We start from the raw sequence: 16,516 nt of genomic DNA, 5'->3' as shown, positions 1-16,516 counted from the left end.
ATAGCCCACGGTGCCACAACCAACGTGAAACTCTTAAACGCTAACGATCCTAGTCCCATGCCTTCTTGTCGCATTCAACTTTCGCAATGCATTTGGAGACACACGGACCACGGCAAATGGGAGCGAGCAGGCATTCGTTCTTTTTCGGCGTCACACCCAGGCGCCAGTACAGGGGAGTTCAAAACTCTAGACACCTTAAAATAGCAATAATAATAACAATAATGGCAAAACATCTTAACTTCCTCCCTTCCTCCGATCGGCACCGAAACTGTAGCCCCGGACGCACACACTGCTCTGCGTGGCACTCCCACAGATCATGGAAGCCAACTTATCGCAATCAATTTATCTGGACTGTGCTGGAAGTTTGGTTTCTTTTTCGGTTCGGTTCTTTTCATTCCTTCAGCACTCAGAGCACTGGTAGAGCTTGTTGGTTTCGTACGACTTTCGCCGACTAGAATCGCTCGCTGAAGTGTCTGAGCACCTTGTGTCCAGCATCCTCGCGAGACCGTTGCGGTGATTGTGCTAAGAAACAACAAACACACACACACACACGGATACACACAAAATGGTATCCATACACCGAGCCGGACGAAGCACGAGTATGCCAAACTTTTCTCTGCATTTATATGGTACAGTTTAGAGTGGAGAAGGCCAAAAAAAAGACAGATATCGCACGATTGCATTTTCCGCACTAACAAGGGCACGCGGGTAGTTCGATGGGTACGAGCAGTGGTGCCGCCGGTAAGGTGAGAAGGATAGATTGCTCGATAGAGCAAAGCTAATGCAAGAGCTGAAGCCAAAAGTTTAGCACGACGTCGGAGCCGAAAAGTAGAACTTACTTAATACACGGGTTTGCCTCTTTCTTGGCAGCTTTTTTTGCCTTTTCCTTTTCGCTTAGCCTTGCGCCACTGTTGTCTTGCGCGGTATCTTTCGTTTGCCGGTGAAATCAGTTTGCCGGGAGCACCGAGTATTTTCCCCAGCGCTCCTTAGCTGATAAATCATTCGGCAATGCTTTTAATGCTAATCTCACTCCCGGGGGCTTATTACCTATCCGTTCCCGCACCACAGCTCCCGCAAAAAAATGCTGCCGGACCTTCGCCCACTTCACGCCTGCCGACGCCCTTGCCGGTTCTTATTTTACCTCCCCAGATCTCCATCTATTTAGAGGATTTCATAATTTTCTGGTCGTTTCGCTCAGATAAACTGCACAACTTTCGCCGCAAATTACGAGATTGGCGAAACAAGCACCGCAGAACACATTTTATAGAGAGTGGGAAAATAATGCGTTTTTTCTCTCTATCTCTCTTTCAACTTTTTGGAACCACAGCTCAAGCACAACTTGTTAGTTAATTTGGCTGATGGAGTGGAATATAGGACCATTAGGCACCATGAGGTAGGGGTTTGAAATGGACGACTAAGATTGTTGATTTTCTTTTTTAGTGTTGAGAAATATCAGATGCATGTGCAATTACTGTGAGAAGCAGTGAAATAAAAAAAAATACTTTAAAACACTGCAAATTTGTCAATGCAGTTGGATTACATATGTATTATAACATTATACTGGCTTAACAGATTACAATTAAAATCTATTGGCTAGAGTACAAAGACTATCACAAAAAAAATCCCCTTTGCTGTATACAGGCCATATTCAACATCAAATCCTGGAAATGAGTTTAAAAAGCTAAAGATCTTGAGGATCCATTCGTGCAATCAAATCTTCCGATGTTGTATCAATTAGCATCAAGCAAAAGTAGTTCTTCGAATGCTGGAAAGCTCTGAATTGAAGCCTAATAATAGACACATGACAGTTGAGATTGAGAAAGGATAAGAACAATATTGGCAGTCACTTCCAGAGGCGTCAGTCAAATCATATCGTGTCCAAACTGTAGGCAAAGGACCGGGAAAATGGTTTCAGTTTCAAATAAAAAAAATATGTTTAGGAAGCGTATTCCGTTTTAAACAAAGAGAATATTGGTTGAGACTACCCGAACAGATAAAGGATCATTTATATTAGGTTCTTGTTATTCCTTTAGTAATTTCAGGCTCAACACTAATAAGCAGTGTTGTACCAAAACCACAAAATCAGAGAGAAAATTATTGAACAATGGTAAAAGGAAAATATGTTGTTTCAGAAAATGGAACAATTCAGCTGACTGACTGTTTAAGGGTTTCAGCATAACTTCGAAGAACGATTTTACTAAAGCATTTGTACAGTTTGTTTTGTCGTAAATGCAAGAAGAACGTAACACAAATGATACTGTACGGTAGCTGTGTCAAACTCATTTCATCAGAGGGCCGCAAGTACAGATTTTCAGTGATTCGCGGGCCGCAAAGTTAAGAAAAAAAAATATACCTCAATATTTATATAAAATACTATTTAAAATCATTATTGTTAAACAAATTCACTTTTTGTACTCTTCGCTTCAAATCTGGAATAGTTTCTTATTCAAAAATTTGCGATGTTATTTTCCATTGTGCTCTTTTTTATTAAAAACAATATTTAATATACTTTTAAAGTCACATGCAATCCCATTTTATCCTTATTATTAAAATAGGATATTTTTCATTTGTCGCGTTCTCACACGACAGTTCTGTTAGAAAATATCGCTCAACCCCACTTTTTCACTGAGGTAGGGGAAATCTAGCTGCCTGTTGCGATTTTTTTTTATAAGCATTCTGAGATATTCATCGCTGGATGAATAACAAAAATATTTGCCTGGAATTTTTTGACAGTTCATGAGAAACATTGTAATAAATCGTGTTTAAACATTAGTTTTCGCTAATTTCCAAGTCCCAATTGTTCTAGTGGTATATTCATTTCTAATAACAAGAACCAGTTGTTCATGAATAATTTTGTTAAATTACGATATTTTTATCCGACGCAGATTCGTGGTGTATGAACCCAAAAAGATTGGCAAATATTTTTTTGACACTTGAAGGGAAATGATTTGCTAATTAAGGAAAGGACTGTGTGAGCTAACCTATTAATTAGCTATGTATTGCAGGACTTCGACATTTCGTTTATTTTAATCCTTAATGTGAATCTTTTTATCTTAAGCATAATCATTTCATTTTGGTTTTGATTGTCGCGGAGGTTGCAAAGTACAATTCGTCTTGTAGAATGTGAGATGCAAATAAATTCAACTTGACTACAAACGCTTTCGATAAGTCGTACATATTGGATATTAACTGATTTTTATGGTGGGATGATTAGGAAAAAAAAACAGAAGTGGCTCCAATCGATTATCAAAGATATTCGACATACCGACGACATACTAAGGTCGGAGCCGTACAGACCTGTTCGGAGCAATTGGGAGCCGACTGAAGCCTTTACTCGGCAGTCAGAGGCATTAAGATCGGTAGGACCGTCAGAATAGGTTCCGACTCCAGACTAGCCGCTCCGTGCGACAACCGATGACTCCAACGGTTCCGAATGACTCTAGATGGCTCTATAGGCTTCGGACGGGAACGAGCGAAACTGTTGGCTTGACAATCCATCACTAGTTGTTGCAAAGTTTCCAAGTGTGTGTATCTTGTTATTTTCATTCCTATTTCGTTTCTAGGCAGACGCAAATCCTTTTTTCCATATAGAATGTGCAATCGAGTCTGCACAAAATTATGATAATATTCAGAATTTAATCAAAACATAAAACGTATGAGTTTGCATTCGATTTAATGTTTCTTAAGTGTCTCGGTTTTTTCTGTACGTACGTGTAGAATAAGTTTGTTAGATGTTATGGGAACATTAATGTTAATTTAGAAAAATATAGCGACACAATGATTGTTCTTCTCTGGAAAATTGAATACACTTCGACAAGTTTGACATACCTGCTGTACGGAAACACAAATGATAATGTATGTAACGTCAACATTAAGTTCCATTTACTCGTAAATATTCACTCCTACTTTTTCATCTAATTCTATAAGTATTTTCAAGACCTTCTCGACAAAAAAAATAAATCAAATCGTACATCAATAAAAAAAACGTGCTTTTAAAAACTATTATACGCTAAATAGTTTAATTATTTTCAGTGTTTTTTTAGTCTATAAAAACAAAAAAGCGGCATGAGTTGTAATTTCAATAATTCGCGTATGAAACATGTTTTGTCCACAGGACCTTTACTCTCTCTCTCTGTAAAAGGCGTATTTCCACCACACTCATTTAAGCTGAAGCACCAGATAGCACCCAGTAAAAACTATTCCCAAAGTAATAACAAAAAATGACCAACCATATCGCCTTCCATTTCACTATTTTATCCCTTTTTTCATTCTCTGAAAATTGGCTACTGCTTTTGCCCTTTTGCCATCCAGCAATCGGCCCGTTTTTTTTCCAAACACTCCACTCATAACCATAATTTGGATCGATTAGATCGGGATGTTATGTTTTTGTTTTCCCCGTCCCATCGTTCAACAGTCCGTTTGTCACGCACCATGCACCACGTAGTACCAGTAGTGCCGGACCGTCCCACGAGAGTGGCACCGGAAGCAAAACAAAATCAATCGTGCACACATTCAACCGTCCACCGCACGCTAGCCTATCGCTCTTATCAGCTATCAACGCAATTGGATCGTGACGCTGCCTGCTCAACGATCTCGATCCAAATGGCGAAAAGACAAACGACACAATGAACGGGAGGAGGCGGCCCCTCGGATCTTCCCCTCGCTAAGCGTGTCCCGAAGAAGCTGGAGCAAGAAATCGTTATTTCCTTTTTTATGATTATTATTGACGATGTGATGATAACAGCCTATAATTCATGACGCCTTTCCGGGATAACGGACACGGCTTCCGTGAGCGAAAAGAAAAAGCAAGAAGATGAAAACGAAGAACAAGATGAACGTTTCCAACGCACCACACAGCAGGGAAGCTGCAGGCCGGTGACCGGATGCGAACGTTCCACGCTTCGGATATTGCCTCCGCTTCGGCACATTTCCGATATTTCTGGGCCGTGTTCCTTTTTTTTCACTCGTTCTGTCCATTCATTGGTAAATTGATGTCGATCGGCACGCTTCGTTTGTTTCTGAAGCGTTTTACATTCCCGATCAGGCGAAAGGAAATTAGATAACAATATTTCTTTTCAACTCGAATCGATCGCCTTGGGTGTTTTTTCACGTTTCCGCTCTTCCTCTCCCTCTCTCTCTCTGTGGTCCATTTCATTAGCAACAAATTGGACAGGGAAAATTGATATCGTTTCAATCGACAGTATTTTCTTCTTCCTTCCTTTTTCTTACAAAATCTAACAATACACCAAGGTGAATCTAATTTGCTTCACATTAACGCGCAAACATGTGTGAATAAGCTGAAGCAGCTCAGTGCCGTTTAATACCAATCGAAACAGCCAACCGTACAGCCAACTGAATCCAACCTCACCAGTACGTACAGCAAAGGCAAAGACAGTAACGGTCTGAAACAACCGATTAAATAACGCATACAATGTAGAGAGACACTTCAGTCCCTTTGCCGGGGATTATTACCTTCAGCCGTTGCTTTCCACCCCCGAAGGGTCCACCAAACTGGGGCGCGTAAGCGTGACCGTGACGATTTTCCTTTTTTCCACCTTGTTTCGCCCCAGACATCCAATCCGCTATGATCCAGTGCACCTTCGCTGAAGCGCCGCTATACCACCGTGGCCACAGAGAAAAACAACCACCGCGACACGTTTGGCCAATCAGCACTTGTATTAATTAAATTGCCTTTCACAGGAAATACGGGCGACTGGGTTTGGTGCCAGCACCAAGCACCGTGGCCGAGAAACTGGAGAACAAAAAACCAACACTAGCACAGAACACCCGACACACACGCACACACACAAACACACTACAAAAAATCCGCAAGATTTTCCACCGTTTTCTTCCTCACGCGGTAGCGAAGGATGGCTTTTTTCACGCCGCCGACACCGTTTCCATACACGCTTAGCCAGTTGGCTACGATATATATCTACACTTATTGCTCAATCCTCACGCTGATCGCGACCGGAGCCGGGTGTGGTGGTGGTGTAACGGCACTACGTTTTTCCACGGAAAAGCATCATACGCACATCAAGCTGACACCACACACTTGTGCGAGAAGCACACTACCGCACACTGTCGCACACACAATCATCAGAATACCCAAACCTCGCACACACCCCCCCCACACACACACACACAAACGCGCGTGATTTCGACCGAAGTCCCGGCCCTAACTCACATCACTTGATATCCACTTTTGTCGTTTGTTGCGCTTCCGATAGCTTGCATCGCAGCCTAAAGTGCTTGCGTCTCAGGTTTCAGGGCACCTGGAACAAAGCAAAAAAACGGAATCATATATTTCAAAGGAACCACTATCCGGCAAGGGACGATGGAGTACGATCGATTCGTGGAACGCGGAACACATTTCATATGCAAATGCTCTTCTGGGGATATTTATTGTTTTTTTTTTTTTTGGCTCAGCCTTGTGCAGGGCCTTTTTCACGGAACTTGAGCGTTTGTTGATTACTCATGAGAGCCGTCCCATCGTCCGATAGCGATAACAGTGAATGTGACTTCTTTGAAAGCAGAGCTTTTTTAAATTTTTGATATTTGGCAGATTTTTTTAGAAAAGGTTTCCGATAGGAACAGACTCAGAAATTGTCGCTAATCTTGGTAAATGAGAGAGATTTTTTATCCACGCGATACCTGCATAATGCTTCATTGTTCTGACAGCGATAACGAGCTATAAAATCGCCCCAAAAGACAAAGGACACAGCAGGAGATCCTAGTCTCGCAGGATGTACAAAATGCTGCGGAAAACGCACCAACCAATACCCTGCCCACGCTCTCCGCTACGAAATCGACCGGAAATATCCAGGCGATGCTAAACAGCAGGTTTCTTGCAACAAAAAACCACCAGCCGCCCGAGTGCCATCCGCCCTCGCGAACGTCTGTGGTTCGTTTTTGTGACGAAGACGATTGCCAAGACCGCCTGGCGCTCCCGAGAGCACGGTCCCGGCGCGCTCACAACAGATTAGTGTTGTTTAATTAATTTAATTAATCCTTTTCTACTTCAGCCCTAAACCTTCTCGGAAAATTCGCACACTGTATTACTTTATTTTTTCGTTGTTGGTTAGTTTTTTGTCAAAGCTACGCAACAAAGTAACGGCTGCACAACTGCTTGCAAAGCCGGGAAATTAGTGACGGTCCCATTGCTCAAAGCTGTACATTTTTTTCACTCTCTCTCTTTGGCCCGCGTTCGTTCCAAAGTGAGGCATGTTTGGCACTGATTGTCGATTTAATGTCAATCTGGAACTTAGCGACACGATTTACGCCAACTGCCAACGAGTGTTCGCCACTTTGAGTTGGCGGAAGTGTCTTCGAAATGGCATGGCAGCACAAACCGTACACAATCTACGAGCCTCTGCAGCTGAGCCATATTTTCCACAGCGAAACAAAAACCATCCCATGCAGATTATTCCAGGCCAAGGGATTTTTTGTCCGCCCGTTTCTCTCCAGCAAAGCATCTTAGCACATCGTCCGGGAAACAATTGGAAGACTTTTCCGACTTTTGTTTTTACTCCAGCATGCATTCAGGTTCGCTGCTTTCACTCATTTACATTCGTACTGTAAAACAATGCAGTGGTTAGAGGAGTAAAACAAACAAAAAATGCTCCAGCCAGTCTAACAATGCGGACTGGAACAAATGCGAAGCAGAAGCCAAGAAAGTTAGAGGAAATAAAAAAGTTATACAACAACCAGTCAGCCGCAAGCAAGAAAGCAAAATATTGCGAATTTTCCACCGGCTTGAAGCTATCCGCTTTGTGTGGAATGGATCAACGGTCCACACTGCCGTACAATCACTCCGCTACGCCTCTCCCTCCGTCCACAGCAAACTCCCATCCATCCGGGGCCGTCAATTAATCAGATTTAATTTGACGAGATTATTCTTTCCTGCGTTGGGAAGGTTGGTTTTTTAAGCTGCGCCTTTATTTCTCATTTCCGCAACACGCCACCCCTGGTGCCCTAACTTCCCCTTCCCGTTACTTCGGGCACTTCGAAATCCTTCAACGTTTGAACTTCAGCAAAAACCTTCCCCGAGGAACCCGGCGGCCCACTGCTTTGATGGGATTCCACTTTGCCGTTGCTCATTTCATGGAAAGTTCAGCCCTGAAGGGCTCACCACCACTACACCACCAATGTTACCACTCCAGCCCACGATCAAATGCGCGCTGAATGGTTTGGCGAGTGGTATGCCACCAGAAAAGAAACACATCGAGCACACTAAAAAGCTCAAAGAAACACATTTGCCAAAATACGTCTGCCGGCACGAGTGGTTGCGTATTTGAAATCTCCCGAGGCACCGTAGGCCGCCCTGGTCAGGGAAGTCGTTTGAAGATTGTCGATACATTTGTCTGCCCCGTCTGTCCATCAGGGGCTCGATATACCACTCGGCTTATAGGATCACATATGAGCCGCTTCGGTTTTGAGTAAAAGTTCGTACAAGCTGCAAGATGTGTTCAGCACAAATTAATATCAACAGTTTGCGAAGTTTTCGATTCCCACGATTGCTTCGTTAAGAGATCCTTTTCCAAAATTGGAATCTGCCGAGTCTGATAGCTGATTCTATTCCACTTCTCAGAATCCAACCAGATCCACAACACACATTGTGAAATAATTCCAGTTAGTCTAGTTGCCACCGCACACTGATCCGGATTTAAATCGGTATGTGCCAGACGCGTTCTGCATGGTATTTCCAAAAGGATCCTTGAGTCTCATTAAAGCGATTTTGGAAACATAATCCTTGCCTACGTCACCGACAGAACAACACTTGCGGTTTGCATACGTTTGGTCTCACTTTACCGCCTCAAACAAACACAAACAACACTTGCGTAATGATTTTTTACACTTTTTTCCGGGAGATTTTCACAACTACCAGCTTAAACAGGACTGAAACAATCATTACATTCAACACTCGCTGACCACGGCGAGCAACGTACCTCGTATTGGGGAGTTCGTAACGATTTCCGCACGCACCCTTTCGCGAGGAAAAACGATCCGCGTAACCAAACGCACCGGACGTCCGTCAAACGTCAAACCGCGTGTGCGGAACACACCCGAAGCAGTGACAAATTGATACTGAAGCAAAAATCAGGCCCCCGCTTCGGCAATCCCGAAAGGTTCGAACGCAACCAACGGTCTTTGCAGCACTGCTCTCCCGCTGAACGTGTAGGCAAGGTGTGTGTTTAGGCAAGCCGGGAGGGCGGGCGAGTGTCAACTGAATGAAGCGAAGTTTCATCTTGTGAATAAAAACCAACGAGAAGTTTGCTACTCGGTGGAAACATAACTACCAGCGTTTGGCTCACGATGAACTCACTGTGAAAGTGCGCTACAATGCTAATGATTTCCATGTGAAATTATTTCAAAAGGCAATTTCACAGCCATTCATCGAAACGGTTCGATTTACTGCGCATGCCCGTGAATATTCAGCTATAACATGAACCGACGGGGTAGATAACGGATTCTATAAATACACGTTTCGAAAGGGGAATGAATCATGAACGCTTACAGAAAACTCGACTATACTTCTCGTGTTGCAAGGATGTTGCACAGCGTTGTTTGAGAAGTTTGTTGGTGGCAATGAAGCAAGCAGCAAGCAAACAAGCAAAATGAATGCTGACTGACTAAAATGAACCATAGTGCCGATAGAAAAGATGTTTTTCTCTAATAGACCTGTGGTATGAAATCAAAGCGATGAATTCTAGTGCGATGCTATGGGGAGTACGAATGAACATATGGGGCAAGTTATGAAAAGAAAAAAGTTTCAAATGTTTCATCTGAATCACTCTATATTTCCCCTAAAGCATAGACAACACATTGGTCAAGAGTTAGCATCCACAGCACAATCAACGTATTCAAGTTGGCAACCGGTCTTCGATAGTCTGAGGAAGCATTTCACCTCAAAGAACTTGTTGAGACACTTAAAGCAGGGACTGTACCGTGAGGTATTCTAAGGGAACTTTGCTCTACACGTTCGAGAGGAAGATGCTCAGCAATATGCTTGAGCTCCGATATATAGCAGGACATCACATAGATGCCGTGGAACTAATCAAGCTCGTCAGTTGAACTGCTCATATCATACACAAGACACCGAACGAACCATTCTGTAAATCTCTTTTCGGCCTTCTACGAAAAGGAAGGCATCGTTTTACACCTAGGTTAAGAGGGAAAGATGACGTGGAGGCGTCTATGATTAAGATTATTCTAAGCCTTACTTAGTCTATAATTTCCATGAGCTTAACGAATGGACTCGATGACAACTGATATTGATCATAGCTCGTCATGTTATCATCTTTATCGCTGATTTTTGACAAAACACGAGTGACGAGTTCGAAGGTGAGGTCACCTGTCTATCGCATATTATCGGTCCTAATACCTATTTGGATAGTAGAGTTACACGTAGTTGCACCACACTATATAAAGTATATTCATGCTCGGATATTTTAGTAGCAATCGGTCTTATACGTGAGCTGCAGTCTTTGGTTAGAGTTTAACATTAGGCAGAAGATGAGTACATTAAATAAATAATATTCATATATTGCACTTATATATAAAACTTGGATCTAACCAGTTAGTATAATAACAGCACCAACAATTTGGCAATAGAGAGGGACTTCCGGGACTCGAGGGTGAAGACTTCGGAACCATTTTTTATAAGTCAACCCAGATCCTGGCATACGCTGATGATATAGACATCATTGGTCTGCGGCTCTCCTATGTAGCGGAAGCCTATCAAGGGATTGATACGGCAGAGCGCCTCGGTCTGCAGATAAACAAGGCAAAGACCAAACTGATGGTGGCAACACCAGCAGCCCTACCAATAAATAATCCAAGCCTACGTAGGCATAACCTACAGATACGTGAACGCTCTTTTGAAGTCGTCCAAGAATTCACCTATCTTGGGTAAAAGGTCAGCAACGGCAATAGTATGGTAGTTGAGTAGCGTGCAAGGATGCTGACTGCCAATCGGTCGTAGCCTGAGAAAGCAGTTCACTTCAAAGAACCTGTCGCGACGGACGAAGCTGTATAGAACATATATAGTACCAGTACTCTATACAGAGACAGTAGTACAGAGGCGTATGTGTGGAAACACAATGGAGGAGCCGTCATAACGACGAGCGAGATGTACGGCGACCTCATCGTCTTTCAACGTATCTAGCTCGCCAGGCTCCGGTGGGCTGGCCATGTTGTACGCATGGAAACGGACGAGGTTTCGGATACTCCTGAGGCAGGCCAAGGATGTATTGGCACTACAATCATAATGTATTGCTGTCGCTGATGTTATTGCTTCTATAGTGACCTTTTCGGTTGTTGCTGTTGCTGCATTGAAAAAACCTAAGTGTTTGCTTCAAAGCCTATTTGGTATTCTGCTACTGTTGTTGCTTCGTTCGTCCATTCATACTGTTTTGTTTTTCCTATGTTCCCTGCTGTTATGTATCCAATGACGAATATACCTCGTTTGCCTAATCAGTCATAAGTGATATTTAAAAAAAAACAGCCGCATTTTCTTTTGATTAATCTTTGCAATGTTTGTTCTGAATCTTTACGAGTTCTGAATCTAATAAACATTAGAAAATTTGCTTCAAGCCGCACTGCAAAATAACTTTAAATCCCCTATAATGCTTGCCTTCGTTGTTATACTATCAAAAAACAACATCATGTTGTACATGGTTTAAGTTAATTTGTTTTGCATTTTTGGATTTCTAAAGGTCATAGCTTTCAAACATATTTTCATTCTCAGAAATCTCTCCAATTGATGTAATTACAACTCCCTATCAGAATATCCAAAATTAGAATCGAATTAACTCTGTTTCAAATGTAAATGGCCAGTTTAGATGACAATAGCCATATAGTTCAAAGGTATGCGTCCTACTCAGTGTCGTGATTGATCTCATCCCCAAAAGACATCAGAGGGAAAGTAACCGGAACGGAAAAGGTAAAATAGCTGCCCCTTAACATAGTCTAGCAAAGGAAAGCAAAAGAAAAAAAACACGCGGTAAACATCTGACGCACAGACAAAAGGAAACTGAAGAATTAAATTTAAATGCCTCTTCTCTCAACCGAAAAGATCAAGTGCTGCTGATAAAAATGTGATCCCACTCTTTTTGCCACTTCCGGGCACATCCGCTTCGCAGTCCAGAACCAAGGCCGGAGACGAACGAAAAGTGTGTCCAGGGAAGCGTTTGTACAAGGACGGCAAAGCAGCTGAGGAAGGTGTGAGGGCAATTTGAAAAATCGTTCAACCATTTGAATTGCATCGTCGTCTTTTGGTCACGAGACTTGTGCCTTGTGACCGAGGGAGTCGCGCGAAATATTTTTGCATCCTTTTTTTTTTTTGCTTTACTGCACAACCAATCAGGCCCACGTACATTTTTAGTGTTTTTCTTTGCCAGGCCTGTTTCGCACCGGCAGCTCGGCAGTCCAGTGAACGGAAAACACGGGGAAAGTGTGATGTGAAACGAAAAGTTGCCGTTAAAAATGATTATAGCCCACTTTCGGCCATTAGTGGAATCCCCGTTGCGATGAGGCATCCCGAACTTTGCGTCAGCCGTCCCAATTGGGAAGCGTCGAGCAGCAACTCCCGGTAGTGTTCGCATTACTCCTGCTGCTCATTCCAACCATTCCAGCAGTGCACTGAATCGCATCTTCAACTGTTTCGTGCTTGTGTTGTACGTCAACTTTCTTTGTGCTTAGGCGCCACTTCAATACATCCGCCGTGGCATCCGGGCAACGTTGTTTGCACTGTTTGGAGGAAGAAGTTTCCGTGCGAAAAAATATTTCTACAATTTAAATGAAAATTACTTTGCAACAAAAAAACAGATATTCTCAGAACGGGGATCTCGGTAAGCATCGGCTGACAGATGTACAGCATGGTGCCATATTACGGGGTGCTGTGCGAACTACATAGCGCACAGTCCGGATGCGAGCGCAACGCTGTTTCAACATCTCACGCAATGGAGTAAATAAAATAGCATTGTACAACCAGTATGTTTGCACATTTCTTAAGAAACTAAGTCGGAAAATACGCCCTAATGCTTGTGTGCCATGTTTTGTAAATTAGCTATTTTATTTGGTAGTGGGAAATTCTTAATATGTTGATATGTCCCTAGGCTGAGGTGTTTGGAGTGCAAGCTTACCACAACAATCGCATCAATTACAGGACAATTTATAGCACACGTTGCCTAAAAGATTGTAATAAGTAAATTTTTAACAAGAAGCACCTACTTCTTGAATGTTATAGCTCTTTTTAAAATATTTTGAAAATTTATACTTAAGCCCACCTAACCACAACAAACCAAAAACCGAATTCTGATATTCATTTTCACTTACAGACACCAAATGACATTAAATTCTATGTTAATTGATACTCGGTGTAGAAATTTGCGAATATTGACGGTTTCTTTAACAACACACTAGTGATAAAAAAAGACTCGCGTTAATCTCGCTCCTTGCCTTAATCCGGCAAAAGTATTTATTTTACTCTAGCGCACACGCGCGTTAAAAAATTCCCGTGCTCTTTCTCCCAATTTTTGATCGCAACTGGCCACTTCTTCTTGCAATGCCACTCGCTCTCATTCGCTCAATATTCGGGAGCGGCTTAAACCTGGCTGATCGTGGTGGTCTAGTTCGGCTGTCACAACTGCTTTGGCAACACTCCCCCCAGTACACAAGCCGTTGCGTACGGTTTGTTTACTAAAAGAACAAAGACCAAAGCAGTTTCTTTGCCGTAACTTTCTTCTGTTGTTCTCAAACGGTAGAGAATATCTATCGCGATTTGAAAATATCCACGATGACGTGATGGTTTTCGGTCCCCTTAAACAACCGCTACTGGCAACTCGCTTCCCTCCCGATTCCCTTCCTTCCTTCCGCTCCCGATGAGTATAGCTCGTCAAAATATGTTGCTAAATCTGTTAGCTATAGAAGAAACAATGGAATTGGCCGAGCTAGAAAGACGAAAACAGGCAACAAGACGTAAATATGAGGTCCTGCTGGCTGAATTGGACAAAATGGAGTCGCTGGTAGATTTGCCTGTCACCACGGATCACGCTATTTCGGCGTGGATTGAACCTGAAGAGGCAAGGCACGTTAGGCGGCAACCGGGAGAGCCAAGGTTCATTCGGTGCAAAAAACCCGAGCTATCGGTCGAGGTAGTGTGCAAGGTGCTCTCTGAGGAGCCAATAAAGTTGATCGTGTCGAGAGAGAAAACGTTCTCTTCATCTGCATACGGTGATTTAAACGAAATAGAGTGTTCTGAAAACGAAGTAAAAGAGAGTGCATCTGATATAGGCGTAATTATTGAGATAAATTACAGAGAGAGTGAAAGTGAACGAAATGAAACAGGTACAATTGGCGTTAGGAAATCTAAAGCATACGGCGAATATTGCTAAGATGAGCGGGATTATTTCGACTCGTTGAGCGATACGCAAATTGACATTCGTGACATCGAGATCGTAAAGTAAACCAGTTTGAATAGGTCACATACAATGCTGATTCTGGACGACACCAATTACTTTTTTAAAAAGCGAGTTGCCAGTAGCGGTTGTTTAAGGGGACCGAAAACCATCACGTCATCGTGGATATTTTCAAATCGCGATAGATATTCTCTACCGTTTGAGAACAACAGAAGAAAGTTACGGCAAAGAAACTGCTTTGGTCTTTGTTCTTTTAGTAAACAAACCGTACGCAACGGCTTGTGTACTGGGGGGAGTGTTGCCAAAGCAGTTGTGACAGCCGAACTAGACCACCACGATCAGCCAGGTTTAAGCCGCTCCCGAATATTGAGCGAATGAGAGCGAGTGGCACTGCAAGAAGAAGTGGCCAGTTGCGATCAATAATTGGGAGAAAGAGCACGGGATTTTTTTAACGCGCGTGTGCGCTAGAGTAAAATAAATACTTTTGCCGGATTAAGGCAAGGAGCGAGATTAACGCGAGTCTATTTTTATCACTAGTGCGTTGTTAAAGAAACCGTCAATATTCGCAAATTTCTACACTCGGTTTATTTGCTTTTCACATTAACTCATCGTCTAGTTACCAACTCTGGCGGAAATCATTTTCATTACAACCACACCGTTGTTTTAATTGATAGCATTTGACCAAACTTTAAATTGTGTTTGCTCGCTCATGTTTTCATTGCAAACTTTTTGACATCGATTTATGATTGATGTAGTGAATTGCACTGAACAATACGGTTAAAAATTCCTACCCTATCGTTATCTACGCTTCGTTGAACATTTCCTACCAGCGCTACCTTGTTTCTCACAAACTTAGAAACAAGTTCGATTTGCCTACGGCGACCTACTCTCCCATCCCCAGACATTTGCCACCCCGTCTGCAGCGGTTTCCGTGACAATCGCCCATCGAAAGGGCCTCTTCATCAATCGTTCATCATCGGCCGCCTAAGCCGTACCATGTTATGGTTGTGTTTTGCTCTAATCATTGTGCCGAGTTCGTGTCCCCTTTCCCTGACCCAGCTCGACAGCCCGGGCATACCACCAGTTCGCCGTTAACGTTCGCTTCCCACGACATCTTCCCCGCTAATCGTCCGCAACATCCTCTCATTATCTTCGTTTGCGGCGCTGCCTTTGTTACCGGGACGCCCGTTCTCGGCCAAGAACTCGGCCAAGGACAAATGACGAAAGGCGACAGCGGAGAAGACGCGAGCAAATAATTCAATACGTCAACTTGAGCGACGAAATCGAAGCCTACAGCATAAATCATTAATCTTTTCTCGCTTTTTTCCGTATCCGTGCCTCCTTTTTTTTTTTTTTGCTTGCGTCCCGCATTCGATACGTCCCACGTTTGGGCCATTTCCTAGATCGTTGACGTGGCCGCGGTGATGCCGAGGTTGGTTGACGGAGGTCTTTCTTGTCCGGATTTGAATGTCGTTTATTTTGGCTAAACTTATCGTTAATCACAGCTTGCCCCAAGCACCATCGAGCGGGGACAGGTTGATGCCTACGCTCTCGAGGTGCGGGAAATTTATTTCTCGTCATGCGGTCGCGTACCTACCGAAACCCTTGATTAAGCGGGAATGATTTTTCTCAAAACCGCGTGGGATAAAAGTGCTTTGTTGATGATGGGTTCATTTTACATCGCCGATCGTTGGCGAATCGCACAACGCACGAGGCACGTAGGTTCACGGACAGCAGAGGTGAAATGAAGAATGGGCCGTGCCAGTTCGGGGCATGTACAACTCATTAAAAATAATTGTACACCAGGCATCGGAAAAAGGCTTGCCGGACGGAAATATGACCTTGCAAACGAGCCTCAGCAAATTGTCCACATGCAAAACGATTCATAACTCCATTAAGACACACAAAATGTTTTATTAAATTTTCAAAAGACATTAAAGTAATATTTTCATCTTGTATCTCTCCACTAAAATGTATAGAACTTGCATAGAATGTTTTGATACAGTGCATTGCATTTTTTTTAATTATGTTCAACACAGGCTAAAGTGCACTCCGTTTATCACTAATAGCAGTGAATTAGTCCTTACTTAGAGGAT

At 43.0% G+C, this 16,516-nt stretch overlaps 2 protein-coding genes across 6 annotated transcripts in view; both read right to left on the bottom strand.

The window, feature by feature from the left end:
• LOC120957032 (neural cell adhesion molecule 1-like) overlaps nucleotides 1-14,976 on the bottom strand; it is a 200,624-nt gene extending 185,648 nt beyond the window's left edge. Inside the window, exons 1-2 of one of the 5 annotated variants that reach the window (XM_049608386.1) lie at nucleotides 13,339-14,976; nucleotides 5,473-6,275 (exon numbers count right to left, since the gene is read on the bottom strand). The gene's annotated coding sequence lies outside the window, so the exon portion shown is untranslated. Of the gene's footprint in view, nucleotides 1-5,472; nucleotides 6,276-8,914; nucleotides 9,316-13,338 lie in introns of those variants that run through there. The other 4 variants (XM_040378954.2, XM_040378953.2, XM_049608385.1 and 1 more) reach the window with 4 other exon arrangements.
• Nucleotides 1-16,516, bottom strand: part of LOC120957747 (uncharacterized) — a 457,854-nt gene that overhangs the window by 431,399 nt on the left and 9,939 nt on the right. The window lies entirely within an intron of this gene.

Source organism: Anopheles coluzzii, chromosome 3, assembly GCF_943734685.1.
Source record: "Anopheles coluzzii chromosome 3, AcolN3, whole genome shotgun sequence".
In the NCBI taxonomy this organism is placed as follows: Eukaryota; Metazoa; Arthropoda; class Insecta; order Diptera; family Culicidae; genus Anopheles; species Anopheles coluzzii.
This window is presented reverse-complemented; position numbering and strand designations above follow the sequence as displayed.